Source organism: Bos grunniens, chromosome 20 (assembly GCF_055505025.1).
Source record: "Bos grunniens cultivar Pamir isolate PY7600 chromosome 20, Bosgru_T2T1.0, whole genome shotgun sequence".
NCBI lineage: Eukaryota > Metazoa > Chordata > Mammalia > Artiodactyla > Bovidae > Bos > Bos grunniens.
The window spans coordinates 64,581,054-64,607,554 of record NC_141184.1 but is presented as its reverse complement, the minus strand read 5'-3'; the positions used below and the strand labels follow the sequence as shown (position 1 = coordinate 64,607,554).

At 42.2% G+C, this 26,501-nt stretch overlaps 1 long non-coding RNA gene across 4 annotated transcripts; it reads left to right on the top strand.

The window, feature by feature from the left end:
- The first annotated feature begins 515 nt into the window (after positions 1–515).
- On the top strand, positions 516–19,467 carry LOC147350540 (uncharacterized). 4 transcript variants are annotated; one of them, XR_015148556.1, is made up of 3 exons: positions 516–641; positions 9,463–9,582; positions 18,979–19,467. It is a non-coding gene; the product is annotated as an uncharacterized LOC147350540 (long non-coding RNA). The 4 variants fall into 4 exon arrangements; XR_015148559.1 differs by having other exon boundaries at positions 517–641; positions 19,079–19,467; XR_015148558.1 differs by lacking the exon at positions 516–641 and adding an exon at positions 4,809–5,024.
- Positions 19,468–26,501: the final 7,034 nt, after the last annotated feature.

Sequence of the window (26,501 nt, the reverse complement as noted above, 5' to 3'; positions counted from 1 at the left end):
GTCCAGGGCCCAATCCTCAGGGCTTCTGAATCAGTAGGCAGGAATGGGGTGGGCCAACCACGTGGCCCAAGAACTGTCTGGCTAACAGTTTCCCAGGTAATGCAGGTGCTACCTGTCCGGGTTGGCCTCTGAGTACTTCTGCTTCAGGTCATCAAGTTTTATTGGATTTTCCCTCTTTGGATCTCTGTTGCTAATGTGAAATCACTTCCAACTTGGGGTCCATGAGCAGACGAGCTGAGCTCAGACCCTTGCACAGAGGCCTGAAAAGTAACTTGGGGCACCAGCTCCCTAGCACACACCCCCTGCCCTGTGGACAGATGGCTGCTTGGTTAGCAATGGTAGTGGAGTCCTCCCACAGAGGCAACTTGAGCCTCAACTTGGCAGAATATGAAACAGCCTTGGCCATCCCTTTCTCTGCAAGTTTCTCTTTAATTGCAGAAATCTGGGTGGCCTTCGCACGAGTTGTTTGTACAGCCACGGAAAAGAGATAAGTTTGGTAATCTTGGAAAACCCGATCTCTTTTTTTTCCCAGCCTCCTGAGAAGCAAGGTCCAGAGGAACAAACACTGTGCGTGGGAAACCAGAGAGGGGCTCTGGAGGAGGGGACGGAAGAGGCCAGAAACGGGGTGGCTTTTCTGAAGAGTAAGTGTCTCCCCATCTGTCTAAACTGTGTCCTGCTGGGTGAGAGTTCGTTAGCTCTGGAATTCCATGAATGACAACAGTCTACATCTCCTCACTGAGACTCTAGGCCGTATTGCTTCTTACTAAGCTCTCATCACACAGAAAAGCAATCTTGGCTGTAAATGCTGTGTTCGAGCAGCCAGTCCAAAAAGGGCCCTTAAAGGGCACCTCTTGGGGATGTGCAGCTTGTAGGGACAAGGAATTCTCTCCTCTGTCAATACCAAACCACGTGGGCTTCAGGGCACTGACTTAAGCTGCTCAGTTACCAGCTGGAGTGCTCAGATCTAGTCATTACTTGCTCCACTTTCTCTTGCACAAACCTCTAGGCCAATCCTTGCCTTGGTTTGCCAACTCTACCTTCTCCAGGGGACTATTGTTATGAGTTGCTCCGAGTCTATCCCTGGTCATCATGCTGAGAGCCTCCTAGGCAGTGACACAGTTTCAGCTTCATAATAACAACAGTAGTAATAGGTGCTACTTAGTGAGCATCAATTCTGTATCAGGATCCCTGCCAAACATTTTGCATCCAGGACTTCACATAATCCCCACAATAATCCTAGGAAATGGGGCTTACCGTCCCAATCTATAGGGCTTCCCTGGTGGCTCAGAAGGTAAAGAATCTGCCTACAATGCAGGAGACCAAGGTTTGATCCCCAGGTAGAGAAGATCCCCGCCCCCCACCTCCCAAGAAGGGAATGGCTGTCCCAATCTACCGGTGAGGAAACTGAAGCTCAGGAATTAAGTGACTTTCCGAAGACCATACGGTCAACAAGATGTTTCAATATAATCCAGATGGAAGCCCAAACTTGTGCCAGTGCCCCAGCTTTTATATTATGTACTTGATAAATGTTTAAGTCAGTCTATGTATCTACATGGGCTTCCCAGATGGTGCTAGTAGTAAAGAACCAATGCAGGAGATGTAAGAGATGTGGGTTCGATCCCTGGGTTGGGAAAATACCCTAGAGGAGCAAATGGCAACCCATTCCGGTATTCTTGCCTGGAGAAGTCCATGTGCAGAGGAGTCTGCCAGGCTACAGTCCACGGGGTTGTAGAGTTGGACACAATTGAAATTACTTCACACGCATGTGCATATCTACATATGCAAAGACGAAACTCACTTAAGAGCTCCATTTCCTAACCAGACCAATTAACTGAATTCATATGGTACAGTCAATATTCAGCCACTACTCAGTTACGTTCATAATAGGAGGTAGAATGAGTGGAAATGGAAACTATGGATAACCCACTGTGACTGTGATGAGATTTTGCTGCCAGATACATGGAAATTTGGTGTAACGAACATGGTGGCTGGCCCAAGGGTCATAGCAGTTAAAGTCAAGCTCTCCTTTTTCTTGGAGTGCTTGCAGCTCCTATTTTTTTCCTGCAAACCTGTCTCTGCCACCATTCCAGGTTGCACACGACAAGCTTCACTTCTTCCCCAAGCAAATCTCATGCTCTTAACATTGTCTTGTTGGCTTTTCCCTGGGAGTGTGTGTGTTTATGGTCACCGGCAGATGGAAGGAGATGATCCAGATGTGAGAATCAGCACCTGCGTGTGATGATTCCTTCTTGCTCTGGCCAGAAAGGACATGTGGGTTACAAGGCTGGACTAGACCCTGTTAACACAGCTGTCTCCAACACCAAGTTCCTAAGGTCAGAATCAGCCTCGAGAATATCTTACCAACTGGAGAGTTTCATTCTGTGCAGTTCCCTAAAACCTTCTCACATGTATGCTTTTAACCTATAATCATTTATGGGCATAATAATTCCATGAGCTTACCTCTAGTCTTCTTTTGTTAAAATTCACTTTAGCCAAGTCTTTCAACCTTGTTGAGATGCCCTGGAAGACATGTGTTAAAATGAAAAATTTTCCTGGTTTCAGATGCAGAACACCTAGGTTTGAAACCCAGGTCTGTCGTTTATTAGATTAGAAATGATTTCAACCAAGTTGGTACACTGAGCTTACATGTACCATTTACATGTACCACTGGGTGGAATCCTCCACCCTAGTCTGAATGCACACAAATGCTATTAAAATTAAGGAGTTTAAAATACCTGGTTGAATTCAAAAGCAAGAGAAGGAAATTTCAAGAAGCAGTGATAAATAGAGAGTCATAGTGGAGAAAGAGCAGAAGCCACATGGCCTGGGGTGACCCACACAGCAGATGTGTGGCTTAGAGGAAAAGGTTTGGAACTGACATGGGAAGGGCTGTTGACTGATACCATGAGTCAGAGGGAGATAGAACTGGCTTCTCAGAACAAAGCTGAGAACCAAAGATTTTCTCCTGAATAAGGACAAGAAAGTCTCCACCTCATCCCTAGGGTGACACAGACATGGGCTCCTTGCCCTGGACCATGAGTGGAAACCGTTAACTGAGAGAGTGTCAAACCCCAATTATATGGCGCATGATGACCCCTGGGGCCTGAATGCTTATATTAATGCAGACTGTGGAAATTTCTGTCAGTCTTCCTCTTAGAATCAAGGAATGGAGCCAGGTCACAGGGACGCCTTTAGTTCTTATTCCAAATGTTAAGGAAACAACCAAATAACTACCCAAGGCAGCTGTGAAAAGACAACTTGCATTTCAAAGGCAGCTGCAGTGCCCTATCTTCTTGTTTAGGGCAGGACAGAACTTTGATCTTCTCTTCAGTGTTACTTCCTGTTTACTTCTCATGAGTTTCTGTGTCTGCCTCTTTCCCGTTTCTCATCAATAACCAGCACATCTTCTACCAGTTGTGCACTCCCTAAGGTCAAAGTGATTGATGACTCTGGGAGACGAGGGCAGGGAGATGCTTAGTTCAAAATAACCTTCCAGAGTGGCTAGAGAATGTTTTAGCTAGGGTGCTTTTGGGTTTTGGGAATTGAAATCTTTTCAAGAAAGTTCAAATGAATATGAGGTATCTTACTGTGATGTTGGAGAAGACTCTTGAGAGTCCTTTGGACTGCAAGGAGATCCAATTAGTCCATCCTAAAGGAAATCAGTCCTGAATATCCATTGGAAGGACTGATGCTGAAGCTGAACCTCCAATACTTTGGCCACCTGATGTGAAGAACTGACTCATTTGAAAAAACCCCGATGCTGAGAAAGATTGAAGGTGGGAGGAGAAGGGGACGATAGAGGATGAGATGGTTGAATGGCATCACAGATTCGATGGACATGAGTTTGAGCAAGCTCCAGGAGTTGGTGACGGACAGGGAGGCCTGGCGTGCTGCTGTCCATGGGGTCCCAAAGAGTCAGACATGACTAAGGGACTGAACTGAACTACAGGATGCAAAGGAATCCTACAGAAACACACATATAAGAAGGACAGTGGGCCTTCTTCAAATTGGAAAAATCACTGGAAGACTGCATCTTATTTTCCTTGTCTTCGCATGTTCATTTCATCTTTCTTTGTCTGCAGACCCTTTTTCTGATTCATCCATCAACTTACAGAAGCAGTTAACATGGCCACCTGCAATAGCCATTCCATTCTCTGAATCTAAATGATCTTCTACTTCCTGTTCCCAGTTAATTGGCCCAACCTCTAGGTCCCAACTCCAAGTCTGAAAGAGTAGATCCGATCTCTTCACTTGGATCAGGTGCCATCCCAGTCTAATAACGTGGCCACAGTTGGGAGCTGGGAAGATGTGAGGGGGGAGGAGAAATTTCTGAGAGATATATGTGTTGGACAATCTCTTTAAAAAGATGTAGATGGGAGAAAATTTTGAGTATAGGTGGAAAGATGTAAGGCCAGAAAGCACTCTGGTCCAGTCTGAATATGAATCAAAGTCATGCCTCCATTCGAACCCAGTATGGCCAGCCTTTCAATGATCCCAACTGGCCGAGGAGTCCACTTTTCAGTTCAATTTCTTTGTTGAGTGATGAGCCACTGGAAATAAGCTGAGAAGGAGGGCATCTTTAAAATGACCATATCAGCTTCCTCTTAAAGATGGTCACCACATCAAGGGGCTTTGCCTTTCAAGAAAGCAATTTATTTTTGTGAAAGATCATGGATCCTCCACTTGGAAATGTTTTGAATTACAGTTTCTTATTCAATTTAGGCTTAAGAAAACATTTTGCACTTCTGAGCATCCTCACTTTCAAAGCATGTCTCTTGAGGTTGAACAATTATTCTCTTATTTTTTAGGTACTAGTAAAAGGAGAAAGGAATTGAGGACTTTTGACCACACAACGTGTAAGAAAGAAAGTGTTACAGCGTTTGTGTTTTCCCGACTGGCTTTCGGGACCATGGTCCCTTTTAGAGCGACACTACCGTCTTGCCCTGTGACATCCTCCCAAAGAGCCTGAATCACTGCATGCACCATAATGATGGTGGATTAGGTGACTGAACGAAAGCTGTGAGGTAATTAAAACAGGTGGAGAAATAGTAATAACAACAGCCCTCACAGTCATCAGTGGCTACCTATAAGAATTCCCTAGCATCTTCTATCCATTACATTATTTAATCCTCTCTACAAAACTCCACATATGGCATCATCTTATTACATAGGGAAAGCTTAGATTATTTGATTATCTTTGTTCTTGCATCCTTTTTTTTGTTGTTGTTCTTGCATCCTAACAAGGCAACTTAGGTTGTATCTATACGATGCCCAATAGCTAGTTAAATCAAAGCAATTTTGGAATCATATATGCAAAGTTGTTTGTAGAACTAGTTTTTATTTGTGTTAGAATGTCTTTGCGTAAATAATCCAGTGATTATTATTCATTATCATTATTTACAAATTATCATCTTCCCATCTCAGCACAAATTAGAGGCTTTACTACAAGGCTTGTGGAGGAAGTACCCTACCAGCTAATTCAACGCAATACATAATATTTAGTCCATTAAACTACAGGCATGATCAGTGTCCCATAAAAGCAACTAAAGAAGAGGAGTTTGTGGCTAGTTATATGTAAAAATCAATGTGTACGTTCCAATGAGTTGTATAAAAACAGTAATAGTGTGGCCATTTGTTCCCCCACACAGTGTAACACAGACAGATCTTTAAGGCCAGTGTTCCAAAGTGCCCAAGTCATTCTTTAACCAATTTAAATAAAAAAAAGGAGTTTCTCACTACTAATAAAAATATTATGATTGCCCATTCAAAGCTGCATCATTGATCACTGTGTTCTAGTAAATACTTTACATTTCATTAATATTCATTGGGTTGACCAAAAAGTTCACTTTGGTTTAGCCATAAGATTTTACAGGAAAACTCAAATGAACTTTTTGGGCAACCCAATACAATGGCACTAATGATGTTCTCCACTTGAGTGAGGCTTGAGTTAAGAGTACTTTCAAGCATTACACTTACCTTATTTTTAAAATTTCCAAGTCTATTGTTCACATCAAACCTCTGTAAAGTATCTACATCAGTCTGATTTACTGGACAAAAAGAAAGTTGGGAACTTAGCGTTTTGAGTTGTTATTGATGTTACCTGGGATTTCTAATGGAACCTTAATCTTCTGCCCTTTGGGGGTCTATAGATTTGAAATGGGACTAAAACTTGTTTTCTAAATAATGTATTCTTCTTCCCTCATAATGCAAGTATTACACTAATGTCATTGTGCAGGAGACATTTCTTCCCTTACTTCACCAGAGTAAGGATGCTACAGAGAACAAAGACTTTGGGGTCAGATAGAGCAGGCTTTAAATCTGGGGTCGAGCACTTACTAGTTTGAGACCTTGGTCAAAGCAAAATCTCTGTGAGCTTCAATTTCCTCATCTGTAAATTAGAGATGACAAGTGATAAGACAGGAATAAAATAATCTAGCAATATGCCTGGCTTAAAAGGAAATAGTTTTACTCACCTATTTATATTAGGTAAAATGTTGTTATCAACAGTTTCTAATGGGCTGGAGAAAAAAATATGTCTCCTTGAAATATTTCCATGAAACAGAGTGCATGAAATATTACTGCTTTCTTTGTTCAGGCATAGTGAATAAAGTGATTCTTCTTGTTTTTCCTGTGTTTCTTCTATTCGCTCTTTTGTTCATTTCTTCACTGGACACAAATTGATTACTCATTAAGTTTTAGGAATAGTTGAGAAAAACTAATGCAGGGAGGTGTGTAGAGGTGGGAGTATCTCTCAATGATATAATAACATCAGAGAATTTAGCTTTTCTTTTTATTAAATAAATACTATAATAAATATAAATTTTAAATGACACTTGGCACAAATCCAGGCAGGTGACCTAGGATTGGGTGGGGGGGCGGGGGTTGTTGGTGCATTAGTTTAAATCCTCCACTTTCAAGAATGAGTTTTGTTATCTTTAGTCAGCTATCAGTGTGCTTTGACTTCCTGGTCAGTAGATTTTTGGTGCTGAGTGTCAAATTTTTAAAAGTGGTTAGAGCAAAGAGTAGGGATGCAGAGTCTGTTATTTTCAATGAAGCAGCTGTTAATGTTAATTATCAGGACAGTAACTTCATATAATTCCTATGTCGTTGTTAGAATAAACATGATCCCTCCAGATACAGAGGGTCATTTAACTTATTCATTTAACTTGTCATTTAACTTATTCATTAGTATTTTGGAGTGCTGTTGAGCCATTTTGCAGATGACTCTGCTGAAACTGATCAAGGTTTGTTTTTGGAGAATGGCTGAAAGGGCCAATGGAAAATGAAAGTCACCGCTGTGCACAGATATAACTTGTCCATTAGCTACTGTCCCTGAGTATTGGAAATGATCTCATAGTTAGAACAAATCCTCAGGAGTAGACGGGAGTAGTAGGACTTTATTCATTGTTTACTGCTGTCTGCTGTCCTCTCAAACCAAGCCCTTGGTTGTCAAGTTTCTAGGTCAGAGAAGGGGCAGCAGTGCCTTGCCTGTAGGCCCTCCCTCCTTTGTACTCTGAAGGAACAGCTTCAAGGCCCCTGTGTTTAAAGGACACATCAGTTCTTCCACAACTGAGAACATGTTTAGGACCATTCAGGTCACAGGGCCTGTTGTGGCTGAGATGTGAGACAAAACAGCCCCCTCTGTGGGAACCAGTTATGTCGTCCTTCTTGCCTTTTAGAGTCATTAATAGCACACTAAACAATTTGGAATGTCCTGTCAGTGACTCAGCTAGGTTTTATTGTTTTGTTTACTTGGCTTTTCAGCTTCAGCCTCTTCAAATCTTATTTTTTAAAATGCTCCTTCCTAAAAATTTACACAGTTCAGTTCCAAAAAAAAGAAGCAAACCAACCTAGAAAATTTTTCCTTAATTTGGGCAAGGTCCATCTGACTGTCAGTGTACTTGCCTATCGTAGGTGGGCATTCTCCTATACACTGAGTCACACGCACACATACACTCCACTGAACCTGGAGGTCGGTGACTCCCAAAGCAGACATACATTGCATTAGAAATGATAGGAGATCTGGAAAAGTGTCTACAGCTGTTCAAGTTTATTCTGTATAGCATGTTTTAGTAGTTATTTTCATATCCTTTTTTAAAAATAATTTTATTGTGGTAAAAGTCGCACAGTATAAAACATACTATTTTAACTGTATTTAACTATACAATTCAATGGCACTAAGTACATTCACACTGTTGTTCAACTTTCACCATCATCCATCTCCTGAATTTTTCACTTTCCAAGCTGAAACTTTGTCCCCATTAAACACTCAGTCCCCCTTGCCCCTTCCTTCCCTCCTCACCAGCACCGCCCCCCGTTCTGGGCCCTGGTATCTGCCAGTACACTTTCTGACTCTATGAATTTGACTATTCTAGGTACCTCATATCGGTGGAATCAAACAGTATTTGTCTGCACCTACTAGGTATTAGAATGCATTTTTAAGGTTTACTTAAAATATGTCCTACAAACAGATTGTACCCTTTCTCCCTACTGTTCTATACAGTAGGATCTCATTCATTATCTATTTTATACAAGGGGGAAAAGAGGGGTGCAATAAGCTGGGAGATTGGAATTGACATGTATACACTTTTAAAGTTTGACATCTGTCTTTGGTGCCTGAGTATTAAGATCTACCAAATGACTAGGATGGGACAAACTGGTAGGACATGAGTGATGGAGAGGAAGAGGAGTCAAAGTGCAAAAAGCAGGACTTAGTCTTAAGGACTAGCTGGCCAGGAGGCCCAGGTCCTCAGCTCAGGTATGCCATGAATCACCAGGGTAAACAGTGATGCGTCATCTCCGGGGCGCGTTGTTCTCATTTGTATGGGAGAGCTGGTCCAGACTGGGTGCTGACCCACCAGTGTCTGTGACTCAGTTAGCCTACTACCTACTGTTGTTCATCACTCAGTCTTGTCCAGCTCTTTGTGACCCCATGGACTACAGTGCGCCAGGCTTCCCTGTCCTTCACTATCTCCCGGAGTTTGCTCAAATTCTTGTCCATTGAGTCATTGATGCCATCCCATCTCATCCTCTGTCACCCCCTTCTCCTCTTGCCCTCAATCTCTCCCAGCATCAGAGTCTTTTCCAAGGAGGTGGTTCTGCATCAGGTGGCCAGAGTATTGGAGTTTCAGCTTCAGCATCAGTCCTTCCAGTGAATATTCAGGGTTGCTTTCCTTTAGGATTGACTAGTTTGATCTCCTTACAGTCCAGTAAGTCCAGCTGTACTGGCACACAGCCACAGCCACTTACGTAGGTATTGTCAGTATCTTCTTTCCCACTACAAGGGCAGAGGTAAGTAGCTGCTAAATAGACCTTATGGCCTGCAAAGCTCAAGATATTTACCATCTCATCCCTTACTGGAAAAATTTATTAATCAGACCTAAAATATTTCTACAATTCAAACGCTAAACACTATAATTCCTCTATATCTTGAACTAATCTTTTTTTTTTTTTTCCCCTGAGTGTTTCTCTGTGTCTTGTGGATTGGATATGTACTTATGTTTCCTCTGAAGGCCAAGACATAACCACTTGGCAGTAAATAGGACTTGAAAGCAAAGAATCAGACCCTCAATGGAAAGGAAGGTAAGATGGAAAATGGTGGGAAAGCTGAATTTGGTGAGATGGGAGAGGAGCGCTCAGAACACCCTGGGCTGCATTACGGTTGTGTAATGGGGACGTTCCCACTCAGCAATGTTCGTGGAATGAGGCTGGACCAGCTGGTTGGCAGAGGGGTTTCCCCTTTGGGAGATGCTACTGATGATTCACACATGTGTGGGTTGACTGCAAAGAGGGGGAGGAGGGTTCAGAGGGAGAAAGAGAGAGGGAGGAAGGAAAGGGATGGGCAAGTTAAGACACCAAGATGCCTAAGCATTTATCTGGGCTTTGTGCTAGGCCCTCTGGGTCTACAAAGAACAATAGGACGTGTTCCCCACACTGAGAAGCTTAGCTTTAAACCAGAGTTTAAGGACAAGGGGAGAGCTTCGGGTAGAATGAGAAAAACGTACCATAAGGAAGAGAAGAGCAAGATGGATGGAATTAGTTTTTGAGAAAAATATTTAGGAAAATGCTTAGACTATCCAAGTCCTACATTTTATACTTAAATCCTAACAAGTTTGGGAATGTTAATGTTAAAAATTTCTGCTGAAAATAGGCACATTTTCCATACTTCTCAGCCTAGTAAACAAGATCCTTTGTGATCTATTTATTTCTTACTTCTCCAGCTTTATCTCTCATCTCTGTACCATTCCTGGTCCATGTCTCAATCACACTGAACCTTTCCTTTCTCTTTTTTTCTTTTTTTTTTAAATACTACAGACCTGCTCTTGGCTCTAGGTCTTGGCCATGCTGATCCTTCTGACTAGAATTCCCTCCAGGTTGAGTCTCTTCTTCCTATTTCAAAGGAATTCCTACTTGCTCTGCAGATCTTCACTCCATCTCTGCATGATCTCTGAACCCCAGGTCTAGGTCATGTTCCCATTTATATTATTTCAATATCAGATATTTTCCCTATCATACTGCATGATAATTTCCTGTCACTTAAAAAAAATTAGTCTGGGTCCCCTCCGAAGCAGACTCTGGGACAAAGAAGTGTAGTTTAGTTGGGATATGATTTTGTATGTGCTGTGTTAAGTTACTTCAGCTGTGTCTGACTCTTTGCAATGCTATAGTCTGTAGCCTGCCAGGCTCCTCTGTCCATGGGATTCTGCAGACAAGAATACTGGAGTGGGTTGCCATTTCCTCCTCCAGGGGATCTTCCCAACCCGGGGATCAAACTCGCATCTCCTGCAGCTCCTGCATTGTCAGGCGGGTTCTTTACCACTAGCACCACCTGGGAAGCCCCATATTCCATCTCTAAGATATATCATAAAATTAACAGTCTCCGTCAATAGGTAGCAAAGGCCACTGATGGTAGACGCCATAAAGAAAAAGACTAGCATTTCTGACTAAGGCAAAATTAAAACTTCAGCACAACAAAAATACTACAAGCTAAATTAGGAAAAGTTAAAACTGAGAAACTATTACAGTGTTATGAGAGAAAAATAATTGGTATTAACACATAAAGAACTTACAACTAAATTAGAAGGGATGGGGGAACTGGGATTATAAATAGTTAATCCCCAAAGGAGAAAAACAAGCTATCAAAAATAAAAGAAAAATGTTTAGTTTCTCTAATAATGTATTTAATAAAATAATGATTTACCATTCTATATTTGCCTATTAAAACAGTGAGACATCATTTATTTTGCCTATCGGATTGGTGAAGTCTAAAAAGAATTATGGTGAAGCTTCGCTGGTGGCTCAGATAGTAAACAGCCTGCCTGCAATGCAGGAGACCCAGGTTTATCCCTGGGTTGGGAAGATCCCCTGGAGAAGGGAACGGCAGCCCACTCCAGTATTCTTGCCTAGAGAATTCCATGGACAGAGGACCCTGGCAGGCAACAGTCCACAGGCTCACAAGGAATCAGACACAACTGAGCAACTAACACACACATATACAAAGACTTATGATACCACATTGGTCAGAGCATGGGGAAATGTGCTTTCACATCGCTGGAGGGAAGATAGATTGGTACAATTTTTCTGAGGTGCAGTTTGGCAACAGGCATGGAAAGCCTTTGAAAGAATGACCTTTGATTTAACAGTTCCTTATCTGGGGAATTTTACTATGAAAATGTATGGGCATTTATCGCTAGTATTATTTATATTAGAAAACCGTGGAGTTGGCAGTGGTGGTTAACAATAGAATACTGTGTCATCTCAAAAATTATTTTTTATATAACTCCATAAGTAGAAAGAGGCTCATAGTGTATTTTTCAGTAAAAAGGCATATGGCAGTTCAAAACAGTAAATGTAATGTGATTTTATATGAACATATAGTTGCTGCTGCTGCTGCTGCTGCTAAGTCGCTTCAGTCGTGTCTGACTCTGTGTGACCCCATAGACGGCAGCCCACCAGGCTCCCCTGTCCCTGGGATTCTCCAGGCAAGAACACTGGAGTGGGTTGCCATTTCTTTCTCCAATGCATGAAAGGGAAAAGTGAAAGTGAAGTCGCTCAGTCATGTCCCATGTCCGACTCTTCTCGACCCCATGGACTGCAGCCTACCAGGCTCCTCTGTCCATGGGAGTTTCCAGGCAAGAGTACTGGAGTGGGGTGCCATTGCCTTCTCTGGAACATATAGTAATCTCCTCTTATTCATGGGGGATAAGTCCCAAGGCCCTCAGTGGATGCCTATATCGCAGATAGTACTGAGCTCCACGTGTACTGTGTCTCTTCTTTCGTATTTACCTGTGATAAAGTGTAATCTACAAATTAAGCACTGTAAGAGATTAACAACAGTAACTAAAAATAAAATAGAACCATCATAACAACATACTGTAATAAAAATTACATCAATGTAGTCTCTCCCTCTCTCTGAAAGTACCTTATAGTACAAATCTAATGCATTTCCCGTTTACCACGCATTGTGTTCATAACTTTTGCAATTTGAGGAGCACCAGCAAATCTAGCACAATTTTCTTTTTCTTTCTTCACAACGTCACTGACAGAAGATTCATTTTCACTATGTATCTTATCCATCTCAGCATATGATTGATTGCTTGTCTTTCCTTATCAAGCTAGGAACTTTCCCCTTTTCACTTAAAGGAAGTGCTTCACGGTTTCTCTTTGGCATATTTGAATTACCAGCATCACTACTTTTGTGCATTGGGGCCATTAGTCAGTAAAATAAGGGTGATTTGAACACATGAATTGCAATCTCACAATAGTCAATCTGATAACCCAGGAGGCTGCCAAGTGACTAAGGGGCAGAGTATGCTGGACAAAGGGACAATTCACAAGCGTGGGAGGGACGGAGTGGGACCACACAGATTTCATCACCCTATTCAGAATGGGGCACAATGGAAAACTTATCATTTATTTCTGAAATTTTCCATTAGTATGTTCAGATCCCAGCTGACCGCAAGTAACTGAAACCTTGGGAAGCATAACCATGGATAAAGGAAGACCTGTATTTCCATGTAGTACATATAGTCCAGGGAGGGGGAAAAAAAAAAGATGAAATGCTGTACATCCAAGTTTTATCAGATGTTACCTCAAAAAATATGATTATGGATTTTCTGTATTAGACTCTTTTCATCAGTGTATGCTAAGGTTTCTTTAATGAATGTATTCATACAATTTTTTAAAATTCTGAAGGTACCTGTGACATTCAAACTTTTAAAAATGCATTTTTTCAATTTTATTTTTAAAAGTGATTTCTTGTCTTTATTTGGCTGCACTGGGTCCTGGCTGCAGCACGCAGGATCTTGTCTTTGTTGTGGCACGCAGGATCTGTAGTTGCCGCATGTAGCTTCCCGTTCCCTGAGCAGAGATTGAACCTGGGCCCACTGCTCTGAGAGTGTGGAGTCTTGGCCACTGGACCACCAGGGAAGTCCCTAAAGATGCACTTTTAAGTGACAAAAGAGTACATGGATATATTCTAATTGTGAAAATTCTGGTGATGCAGTAATTATAAATAGTATACACACAAATATATAGTATTATAACTATATATGTTATATAGTGTGAATATAAACATATAACGTAAAATCCTCCTTCACCACTAAATTATTTTCCAAAGACGAAAAAAATAAGGCAAGGTTTCCTCACCTTTCAAAAACTCAATCCAGATAAGCTAAACACACACCAGTGGATTTAGTACCTGAACACAGTGCAGACATTGCTCATTATTTTGGTTGACTGGGCCTGTCATAGCAGAAGTGGCAGGCCTGGTTCACTCTGACCTGAGTTTCTGCCTACAAGTGTAGCTGGTCACATGTGACCCTGGAACCTTGTAATTCCACCCAGAAAAACACATTTGTTGACAGATCGGAAGGAAGATAGCGTGAGGTAGAGAAAGTTTGAACACAAGACTCAATCCTGGAATTGAAAGGCCGGCCCTGCTTCTGAAGTCCCCGCCAAGAGGTGCTACTTAGATGGAAGCCTTAGGACTGAAAATCTTCTCCCAGAAGGCTGACAGGTGCAAGATTCAAGTCAAATTTCACATCACATTCAACCCGAGCTGTTCCTATAAAGCTCTAACAAAATCAGCACTTTTTCCAACAGTGGTGAAGCTTTAAGAAAGCTTTTCTTGTCTCTCTCACTTATCTCCCTGCCTTTGCATTTACAGAGCTCACCAGCAAAAAAAGTCTGCTTGCATATGAATGTCTCCGAGTGTTTTCATTACTGTGTGAAAACCAATATTATTTTAGTTCCGCTGATAAGGATCTATTTGTGTATATAATCTCTTCCTAGGAAACCTGGAATTTTTTTTGCCTCCTCATACAAAGGGATGACTTGACTCTCAAAGAGGACAAAAGGTTTTTTTTTTTTTTTGGCTACTTCAAGTGGCATGTGGGATCTTTTTTTATTTTTTAAAAATTTGTAATTGAGGGCTAATAGCTTTACAACATTGTGCTGCTTTCTGCCACACATCAACATGAATCTGTCATAGGTATATATATTTCCCCTCCCTCTTGAACCTCCCACCCACCTCCCACCCACCTCCCACCCCATCCCACCCCTCTACATTGTCACAGAGCTCCCTGAGCCATATGGCAAATTCCCACTGACTACCTATTTTACGTATAATAGTGTATATGTTTCTGTGCTACTCTCTCCATTCATTCCACCTTCTCCTCCTAGCGCCTGTGGCCATGAGTCTGTTCTCTATATCTGCGTCTCCATTGCTGCCCTGCAAATAGATTCATCAGTACCATCTTTCTAGAGTCCATATACATGAGTTAATATATATATTTTTCCTCTTTCTGACTTACTTCACTCTGTGTAATAGGTTCATCCACCTCATTAGAACTGACTCAAATGCCTTCCTTTTATGGCTGCGTAGTATTCCATTGTATATATGTACCATAGGTTCTTTATCCACTCATCTGCTGATGGACATTCTAGGTTGCTTCCATGTCTTAGCTGTAGTAAACAGTATTCAGCTACAAAGAACACTGGGGTACATTTTTCTTTTTCAGTTATGGTTTCCTGATTGCTGGGTCATATGTTAGATTTATTCCTAGTTTTTAAAGGAATCTCCATACCATCTTCCATAGTGGCTGTATCAATTTACATTCCCACCGACAGTGCAAGAGGGTTCTCTTCTCTCCAACCCCTCTCCAGCATTTATTGTTTGTAGATATTTTGATGATGGTCATTCTGATCAGTGTGAGGTGATATCTCATTGTAGTTTTGATTTGCATTTCTCTAATAATGAGCAAAGTTGAGCCTCTTTTCATGTGTTTATTAGCCATTTGTATGTCTTCTTTGGAGAAATGTCTGTTTAGATCTAGGAAGACACAATTTTGACCATCAGAATCCTCACCTTCTGTCTCTGCTCCCTTAGTGCACATTCAGGACACATTTAATTTCTCTATGCTTCATTCTCCTTGAATATAAAGTGAATACAGAAGGATAGAAGACTCTAATAATATTATTGGGGGGAAAATAGAACAATTTTCTGGATGTTTTTATTACAAGGTACTAAGAAACTTCAGGGCAGTTCAAAAGAATGAAGACATACAAGGGGTTATAAGTGTTTTAGGAAATAGTAGCAATTGGGCAGAAAGGGCTGTAAAACCAATAGAACCAATGAGCATTTTTATTGTGGTCTGCCACTCCTAAGAGAAAGGGCTTCCCAGGTGGTGCTAGTGACAACCTGCCTGCCGATGCACGAGACATAAGAAACATAGGTTTGATCCCTGGGCTGGGAAGATCCCCTGAAGGAGGGCATGGTAACCCCCTCCAGTATTCTTGCCTGGAGAATCATGGACAGGGAGCCTGGCAGGCTACAGCTCATAGGGTCATGAAGGGTTGGACATGACTAAAGCAACTTAGCATTCATGCATGCGGTCCTCAGGGAAAAGTCTTTTTTTGCTGATGCCATTAGTTTATATCTTCTGACACTTGCTGCCAGACTATAATATTGGCTTTCAAGAATCAATTACCTTTTGGCCTTTTAAGCATGTCTGCAATAGATACATGTCAGCCCTCCCACAATCCTCCAGTCCTGCACACTGGTCTGTGTCTACATGCAACACAGAACATTTTCAAATGCTGGGCTGACATCTGGTCTCTCCTCTGCATTGGAGAGCAGCCTAGTGTGAATACAGAGAGCATGAGCTTTGGTGCAGGCTGGTATTTGAGTGCCAGCTCTGATGCTTGTGAGCTATTTCCTTTCTGAAGGCTCCCTAGCATCTCTGTTTCTCATGTATAAAATGTTGTTTAGCCGCTAAGTCATGTATGACACTTTTGTGACTCTACGGACTGTAGCCCACCAGGCTTCTCTGTCCATGAGATTCTCCAGGCAAGAATGCTAGAGTGGGTTGCCGTTTCCTCTCTCATGGGATTTTCCTGACCCAGGATTGAACCTGTGTCTCCTGCATTGGCAGGCAGATTCTTTACCACTGAGCCACCAGGGAAGCCCTGCATAACATGGGGTGATGATAAGAAACTGTGTGATAAATCTCATAGAACTGTGCGATGATTAAATAAAAGCCTACATGTAAAGTTCTCAGTCTGGGGCCAGGTAAGTGGACAACATTCTATAAACGTTAGGTCCTAAAACCTCTTTGCCAGACTGTAAGACAGTGACGTCCCTCCCAAGGGTCTGCAATGCTGATTCCCATTCATCTCAGCTTCTGGCCACTCTATGGAATGATCACTTAAGATCATTGATCACTTAAGGCCACCTCCCCTCTTCAGTTTTGCCAATGGAAACCAGGGCCAGAGAAGGATAACCTTCCTTGCAGATACAGGTTATCCTCCTTTTGCTGAGGTTGGAACACGTGTTCCTCTGTGGGGCAGCGGGATCTCATTTTGCGTCTCTTGGCCTTTCCTCCCCTGCTTTCTCTGACCCCATGGCTCTTCCTCACTCATCCAGTCCACTTGCTGGTTAGTACTTTCATGTATTTTCACTCACCCTTGCTTTGGGGTTTGACTCCAGGGAATTGGTCTCTGTAGGAAGGGACCCCCTCCTATTCCAGGACCCCCAAAAAATGATTCTGGCTGGTCGTTTGGTGCCTGAAGACGTCTTAGGTGACGCTAACTAATGGCACAAGCAGTTAGATATGCAGCATGTTCTGTGTCCAAGTTCCCCAGCCATGTAGATTCTGGGACATGGACAAGCCTTGGCAAATGTTTGACTTGGCCCGCAGCTTGATGCCACGCTGCTGCCCTGTTTTGTTTGCCAGTCTCCTGAATAAAGAAAGAGGCAGGACAGCTTCTGGTACTGCCAATCAGGCCTTAAACTTTCCATCCTGTGTGAGCAAGTCTTGGTCTCACAGCTCCCTTTTAAATTAAAATAGTCAAGTGGTTAAATATTCATGCTTTGCTTATTTCAGTATATTTAATTTATTACATATCACTTTTCCAGAGTTTTATATAAACTTGCCCGAGGACTTTATTTTTTTCAGTTTAAATTCTGGCAGAACGTTCCCTTTTCCTTGGCAGAGTGTTGATTAGTTAAAGAAAATAAAAAAGTCTACCTAGCTAAGAAGATAATATCTTATTTTATATAACAGATTCTTCTTGTACTTAAAAAAATAATATTCTGGTCATTATCAGCATCATTAATTAATTTTCAGTGATTATTAATGTGGTGCTCCATATAAGGTATCTTAAAACGTCTGCTTCATTTTATTCCCAAGGCTGGAAACCACTGCCTCAGCATGTCTGCCCACATTGTCTTTTCCTTTAGGATGCTGGAAATGAAGTTTTTTTTTTCTTTTCATTTCTCCCACTGGTTAAAATGGAATCCTATCGTCCCCTCTCCCTCTTTCTGCAGAGCAAGTCTTCACCAAATTCTGTCTTACAACTGTCTCAGTCTGGAAGTGGTGATAGGAGGTTATTTCTCAGATCTGAATAGTAGGCTAACTCTTCTCTTTCAAAAGCCTTCCTCATCCTCATAGCCAGGGTTTGGGGAAGCCAAAGTGTTATACAAACACAGACATAACTGAGGCTGGATTGAGGCTCAGAACTCATACGTTGCACATTTAAAACAAAAGACTGACAACAATCAATTGGAACTGAAAATCTGTATAGGAGAGCTTCAAACTATGGCACTTGGAGGCATGTTTTTCTTTTTAAAAATGTCAGATGGCCCTGTTGTACCTGATTGTGAAATCTGTGAATAATGATTCCTTGACTATCGGGAGCTAATTAAAAGTTACCATGCGTTGTTGTCCCCTGCGCACTGCCCCCATCCCCGCCCCAACACACACACCATCACTCGCACTGCCTCTTCCCACCACCCACACAGCATCTGTTAGAACCTAAAAATGAGTTTCAGTATTAGCCTAAGAAAATAACAAAACAAAGTTAGACGTTTAAATTAACTGCCAAAGAAGAAATCATATGTCACCTCTCTGTTTCAGAACATTGTATAAGCAGCAACAGAAGAAAGAAAGAAAAAGGAATGAAGAAGGGAGGAGGGATAGAGGGGGGTGTGAAGAGGAGGAGGATGGGAAGGAAGGGAGGAAGGAAAGACAGAAAAACTAAGTAGAAACTTTAGAAATGTACAAGAACTATAGGAAGGAAATTTCAGGAGTTACTGTAGAACATAAAACAAGAATTTTAATAATAGAATGAGGATGGGAACAAGTAATATTTTTAAAAGGCAACTTCCAAATTAATTTATAGTCATTTAATCTTAAATGACATTTTTACAGAACTTGAAAAGCTATTATTAATTCTATATCTAGAAGACTAATTTGTTAAGAATAATAAATGTATTCTTTAAAAAATTAATAAAGGGATATTTGTATTGCCTGATATGAAATTTAAAAGATGTGATAGTGAAAACAGTGTTTACTAATACAAGAATAGACTAATGAATAAGAAGAAACTCAGAAACATATACATAGATACAAATATTTTATATGTGATAGAGATGACATTTCAGACAAGTAAGAAAATAATGGATATTTGTTGTTTTAGGAAAACAGTTTCGTGGGGTGTTGTGTTAGTTTCCTGTGACTGCAGTAATGAATTAATCGCAAAGTTGGTGACTTAGAACGACAGAAATTTATTCTCTCAGATTTAGAGACCAGAAGTTGGAAATCAGCTTTAATGAGTCAAAACCAAGATGTTGGGCTTCCCTAGTGGCTCAGTGGGAAAGAATCTGCCTGTTAATGCAGAAGACACAGGTTTGATCCTTGATCCAGGAAGATCCTGCCTGCCTTGGAGCGCCTAAGCCCGTGTGCCACAACTACTGAGCCTGCGCTCTAGAGCCCGGGAGCTGCAACTCCTGAAGCCGGCACATCGGAGAGCCTGTGCTCCGCAACAAGAGAAGCATTGCAATGAGAAACCCACGCACTGCAACTAGGGAGTAGCCCCCCCACTTGCTGCAACTAGAGAAAAGCCCAAGTAGCAACAAAGACCCAGCACAGCCAAAAACAAATAAATGAATATTTTTAAAAAACCAAAGTGTTGGCAGGCCTCACTTTCTCTGGCGGTGACAGAGGAGAACCTGCTCCCTGCCTCTTCAAGGTTCTGGTAGCTGCAGGCATTCCTTGGCTTGCAGATGTGTCACTCCAACCCTGCCTTCATGCGCCATTACCTTATTCTATTCTATGTGTGTCAAATCTCTCTCTGTTTCTCTCTCGTAAGGACACTTGTGATTGGACTTAGGGACCATGCAGATAATCTAGAACAATCTCCCCATGTCAAGATCCTTAAAGTGAAAGTGAAAGTGTTAGTTGTTCAGCCGTGTCTGCCTCATCTGCAGCCCACCAGGCTACTCTGTCCAGGGAATTCTCCAGGCAAGAAAATACTGGAGTGGGCAGCCATTCCCTTTTTCAGGGGATCTTCCCAATCCAGGATTGAACCCAAGTCTCCTGCATTGCAGGAAGATTCTTTACTCTCTGAGCCACCAGGGAAGCCAATTAAGATCCTTAAATTAATCTCAGTCATCAAGATCCATTTATCAGGTAGTGCAGATTCCAGGGATTAGGATCTCATATCTTTGGGTGGCCATTATTCAGCCTGAATTACATTCCCATCTCATCTTATACATTAAATAAATTGATAATGTGCTTAACTCTTAAAAGAATATGAAGACAAGAAGTCATCTGATCTTAGAAAGGAAATGGCCCTTTTAAGCTTAATGTAGAAATGTAAAAGATTGTTTAGGTCTAAAATTACCATAAACAAAATTACAAAGAATAGACAAATTGGAAAAAGCATTTACAACAGACAAAAAGTTTTTATCATTAATGTACATGTGAGCCTTTTATAAATCAGGAAAAGAAATTTCCTAATAGAAAAAAAGTCCAAGAACAGGAATAGGCATTTCACAAAAGAAGAAAAATCAATAGGTCGATGAACATAAAAAAATGTACCCCTGTAGTAATCAAAAGCAAGTTAAATATTGATGATGTGTTTGTTTGGGCCAACAAATTGGCAAAAATTATAAAAATTGCAAGAACCCATAATGGCAAGAAAGTAAGGAAATTTCCTCACATAATTCCTCAGTAAACATCAAGTATTTATTGGTGCAGACTTTCTCAAGAATATTTTGCAATAAATACATAAGGCTTTAAAAATGTATATTTGCTTTGAGTCGGAAATTATGATTTTAAATTATGACAATAAATGAGCAACTACAGAAGCAGAATTGTACATGCATGCTCTTTATAGCTTCATTAAAACATAGTGAAATTACAAATGGTCTAATATCCCACAATAGAAAGTAAAAAATGTTTACAATATGTGGTTAAATAAAGAACAAGTTTCAAGACCATCTGTACATCTGGTCCCTTGAATATGTGTTTATCTGAAATACTGAGTGAAAATATTAACAGTTGTCCTCATTGATGGTAGGACTATGGATAATACTTCCCACCATTTAAAAATTCTTCAATTTTTACAATGAGTATGCATTACTTTTGTAAAGAAAAGATAAATGCATATGTTTAAAAATTATCCACACAGAATAAAGTCACGTTTTCTAAATGTGGCAAATCCTGTCTATTTTCATCTCCCTTTCCATTTTCACTCATCTTGAATACTCATTACCTGCCCAGTGTTGCTGTAGCTCACAGCATCTCAACCTTCTGAGCTTCATCCTGTGTTCTCATAAGCCTGTGTCTTTATAATCCCCAGAGAATCCTACCACTCATAGAAAAGCCAGTCATCTAAGGAGGGCAGAGAATTTTCACCGTGCCTCCAGGGAGAACAAATTACTTCCTCGTCTTTGCTATCACAGCTCAGCACACTTCAACATGCTGGGACTGTATTTCTGTTCTGTTTAGATGGCATGGTTCTGTTTCCCTCCCGGATTGTGAGCTTAATGCAGGCAAGTCAGAATCACATGAGAACATCCAGCTCCCAACATAGAGGATAGAGGATTAGATTGGTCCGTGTAGAATTTAAAGTGAAAAAGGCTACTCCAAGCCTACCACTAGGAGCCCAAAGATGAGAGCCTAAACCTGATCTTTTTGGATTAGTCAAATGGGCATTTTAAAAAATTGATTTGTGTTTATTTTCGGCTGTGCTGGGCCTTTGCTGCTGCACGCCGGCTTTCTCTAGTTGTGAGTAGGGTCTACTCTCCAGCTGTGATGCGTGAGCTTCTCACTGTGGTGGCTTCTCTTGTTGCAGAGTGTGGGCTCCTGGGCGAGCTGGCTTAGTTGCCCCAAGGCGTGTGGGATCTTAGTTCCCGAACCAGGGATTGAACCATTTCCCCGCATTGGCAGGTGGATCCTTAACCACCGGACCACCAGGAAAGTCCCAAATGGGCATTTTTTAATTGGAACATAATTCCTTCAACCTACTGATTGATGTTGGTTGAAACTAAATCAATACATTTCTGATTTGATTTAAGTTGCCTGTTTATTTTGGATCTTTTTAGTGTGAAGAAAGCTGATTTGTGGTTGCTGTTCCTTAACCTTTAATTAGTGTGTTAAATGCCACAGTTTTGTTTCGCATAGGCTGGTTATGTTTCCAAACAGTCTCACCTTTTTGCAAAATCAGATTCCTGAGTTGTGCTGAATCATCAGCTCTGAATGAGTCTTTGAAGATGATTAGAAATAGTTGGGGAGCAGAACCGCCTCGGCACAAGCCTTTCCAGAAAAAGCAGAGAACAGATGAGATATAGGAACCAGAGGAGAAAAAACCTGGGGCTAGTCAGGTCACCTCTCAGAGTCCCAGCTGTCTATTTTTATTTAATAAGGAAAGGTTGTTGCTGCTGTTCAGTTGCTAAGTTGTATATGACGCTGTGACTCCATGGACTGCAGCATGCCAGGCCTCCCTGTCGCTCACCATCTCCCAGAGCTTGCCCAAGTTCATGTCCATGAAGTCGGTGATGCTATCCAACCATTTCATACTCTACCACCCTCTCCTCCTTTTGCCCTCAATCTTTTCCAACATCAGTGTCTTTCCCAATGAGTCAGCTGTTTGCCACAGGTGGCCAAAGTATTGGAGCTTCAGCTTCAGTATCAGTCCTTCCAATGAGTATTCAGGGTTGATTTCCTTGACTGATGGACTCGATCTCCTTGCTGTCCAAGGGACTCTCAAGAGTCATCTTCAGCACCACAATGTGAAAGCATCAATTCTTCAGTGTTCAGCCTACTTCATGGTTTAACTCTTATATTTGTACATGACTACTGGAAAACTCATAGCTTTGATTATATGGATCTTTGTCAGCAAAGTGATATCTTTGCTTTCTACTACACTGTCTAGGTTCATCATCTTCTAATTTCATGGCTGCAGTCACCATCTGCAGTGATTTTTGGAGCCCAAGAGAGAAAATCTGTCACTGCTTCCACTTTTTCCCCTTCTATTTGCCATGAAGTGATGGGACCAGATGCCATGATCTTAGGGGTTTTTTTTAATGTTGAATTTAAAGAAAGGCACCTCCATAAAGTCTGGTTGATAGCAGCTGATCTGAGACATTAGGAAGGAGATCGCAGGTATCTTTAAGGAGCTTCGGGGGCTGGAGGTAATGCTGAGCTCTCAGCCAGGGAGTCAAAGAAACATGCCATTTCCTTTCAGGGTGTCTCTGGACTAGGCATGGAATTGTTTGAAGAAGGTCTTGGTGGAGTTTAGAATTAAGTGAACAAATACATAAACTTGATTGTTCTGGGAGTACAGCAAGGAGCCGGTACCATCCGTGCACTTTTTCTTAGCTGGCGTAGCTAACACCAGCTGCTGTTCTATTTGGCGTGGTGGCATTTGTATATATTAGATGTAGTAAGTAGTTGTGGAATAGTTTCTCCCTAGGCTTTCGATTTTTTTGGTCACATTCCCAGTGAAAGCCTAAATTGCGCACTCCTAGATAGGGAGCAGAGCACAGGATGGATTGGAAATATTAGTGTGTCCAGATGGACCCTGGGGTTGGTGCTAGCTCGAGAACCAAGCAACTGGACTTGGGCAAGTCACAAACTCTAGGGCTCAGTTTATCTCTCAATAGGATAAGGGACATGGACTAAATTAATTGTTACCGACGAAATAGATTTTTTTTTTTTTTTAACAGAGCATAGTAACTCTGGCTGAGATAGAGGAGGACCCCGGCTCTGTCTGCTGGCCTTGCCCTGCTCCCTGTATATCTGGACACCCAAGGAAGCCCAGGGAGTTTGAAATAGAATGAAACCCTAAAAAAATTCCCTTGTGACTCATCTGAACTCACTCCCTCATTTGAAGACATCAACCCAATGTGAAAATTAATTGAAAAATGGCTTAAATGTTTACTGAGTTTTTTTTTTTTTTTTTTTTAATGAAACAAATCATTCAAACAAACAAAAACTATGAGAAGGATATTCAGTTCATCACCAGAGCATAATTTCTCTCTGGGTCTCCGCCCCCTTGAGCCCTCTCTCGCCCCCCTCCCCTCCTCCCACCTCCCCATGGTGCTTCCAGAGCCCTTCCCTTCCTCCCATCCACTCCCTACTGCAGACTCCTTAACTGAGCTCCTGGGTGTGATCCTCCCACTCCTCCTCTCCCCTCCTGACAACTACAGCACCTCCTTATCAGACTTGTCCGTTTCTCCTTCAGTCGCTTTCCATCCTGTCTAAGGGGAAACTCAGCTTCTCATTCTTCTTGTTTTATCTCATTCTGTTCCCTTAAAACTCCATTAACTCTGTTAACAGGCCCAGGCAGGTAGCAGCAGCCAAGTGCAAGATTCAAGAACTTCTTTCCTTTAGAGTGGGGAGTGGGGAGGGGGTGGAAGGAGATCAAAAATGCTTATAGCAGTATATTCTTTACCACACCTCTCCTCGCTAGTGATCTTACTGCTCAGGTCCTAGAACTCCCACTCAGCCTCCTGCTTCAACTCAAATCACTAAAAGGAGTGTGTGACTGGCCCACCTGAGTCAGAAGCACGTGCCAAGATTTGCATTTTGTGTGTGTGTGTTGACAGGGGTGAGGGGTGTTTTATGCTCATTTCCTCTTCCTTGTGCGCCTCTCTTCTTCTTTTGTCCTCACCACTAGCCATTCCTGGGACCACTTCCTACTGCTCCAGCATTTCTGTGCTGCAAAGATGCTCCAGGAAGGAAGGTGTCCCTGGATCTTTAAGGAAGCCCTGGGATCTTTCCAAGTGAGGTGTCCAGTAGGCTTCACCAGGCTTCCTGTGGACAGTGGGACCCTTGAGGGAGTCTGAGGGCCGGGTCTCAGGTGAGGTCCTTCAATTACCTCCTGCGTGTAGATGCACTACAGCACCTCCTGCTGCAGTCACACTCACCTGTGTCCCTGTGACTGGGGCTTTCTCAGACACAATCAGAACAGGCTTAAGTTCCTTTTGGCTCCACATGAAAGAGAAACGTGATCTCTGTCCCCACGTCAGAATTACCGTGTGTTCCTAGTCACAATGCCTTTACTTCTCACCTTTGATATGTGTGGATCCATTTCCTTATGTGTTATTAACACTCACTCCTCTGGTGTCATAGTCCCTGTTGTGACCCCCACAAGCACATATCCACCCTCACACCCCTCTGGAGAAAACACCATGTTGCCTGGCTTTGGACAATGCCAGGATCCCACAGAGCATGCCCTCTATTCACTGCTTGCCAACAAACCTGTCCCTTTGACAGCTGCAAACCAACCAGATCTACAGATCTTTGCTTTTTTTCCCCCTCCTCTTCACTGGCAGGGCCACTTGTAAAACTGGGTGATGGCGGAAATTCTAAGATGCAGCAGCTGAGCGTGAGTATGTGTTGTGAGAGAGAGAGAAAATGAGAGAGAGGGCGCACACCAGTCTCCCAGGCATCAGTCAGCAGGGACTGTATTTGTGTAACTCATTAGTGGCCTGAAGAGTCATCGGGCTGGGGAACTAGTTCTGCCTCCTTGGAGAGCCGTGCGCCTGCTGCAGGCTGCATTCACCCAACATACTTTCTCCTTCCTTGTGCGTTTGCCTCCCTGGGCTGGAACCTGGGCTTTGCATTGACCAAAAAAGACACGAGGGAGCGCAGGACTCAGAGTCAGATGATCTCGTTCAAATCTGGCACTGGAAGGAGAGGCAGAGAGAGGATCATAGCTGAATGGCTAATGGCATATGGTCAGTAGATCCTGGTTGTCTGTCTGGATGTTCATCCTTAACCTGTCCCCTACCAGCAATGTGATCTAGAATGAGTTACTTCATATTACTGTGCCTCAGTCTCCTCGTGTGTAAAATAGGGATGATAATACTAGTACCCTGCTCATGGGGCTGCTGTGAGAGGTTTCCTGGTGCCTCAGATGGTAAAGAATCTGCCTGCAATCCAAGAGACCTGGGTTAGATCCCTGGGTCGGGAAGATCCCCTGGAGAAGGGAATGGCTACCCACTCCAGCGTTCTTGCCTGGAGAATTCCATGGACAGAGGGGTCTGGTGGGCTACCATAGTGTTACAAAGAGTCGGACATGACTGAAGCAACTTAGCACACACAGTAAGCTCTAGATAAGCACACTGGCTGTTTGTTACTCATAGAAACAATAGGAATAATCTTATCGCTATTGCACAAAGCAAAAGCCCTGCTATTATTACTAGTTTGTGAGTCTGGGGTGAATTAACCTCTCTGAACCCCATTCATAAAATGGGGATGAAATCAGAACCACTGCCCCCACCCCCCCAGACTGTGCCTTATTAATAAGCACAAGTCTGTTTGATGGAAATGGAAATCCTTAGTTGATCATGTCTTTGCTACTGAAGATTGTGCCAGCCTCCACGTGCCCTGCTCTAGGAACTTTGAAGGGGCATGGACCTTGTTTGTAGACCAAAACATCTCAACTATTTAAAATCCAAGAAGGACCAAAAAAATAATAATAATAAAGGTAAGTCATGATTCAGTCTTTGGGATCATCTCTCTCATATCCCAAAGGCTTCAGGGGAGACTTGACTTTTCTGAATCCACATACGATTGTTCCAGAAGGACCGCTTTTGACTACATCAGGAGAGCTAAGGGCTGATGGGTTCTGAGGAGTAGAGAAATGTTGTACAGATCTCAGCTGCACGGTGGAGCAGAGCTGCTGATTTTATCGCTCTTGATCTGCTG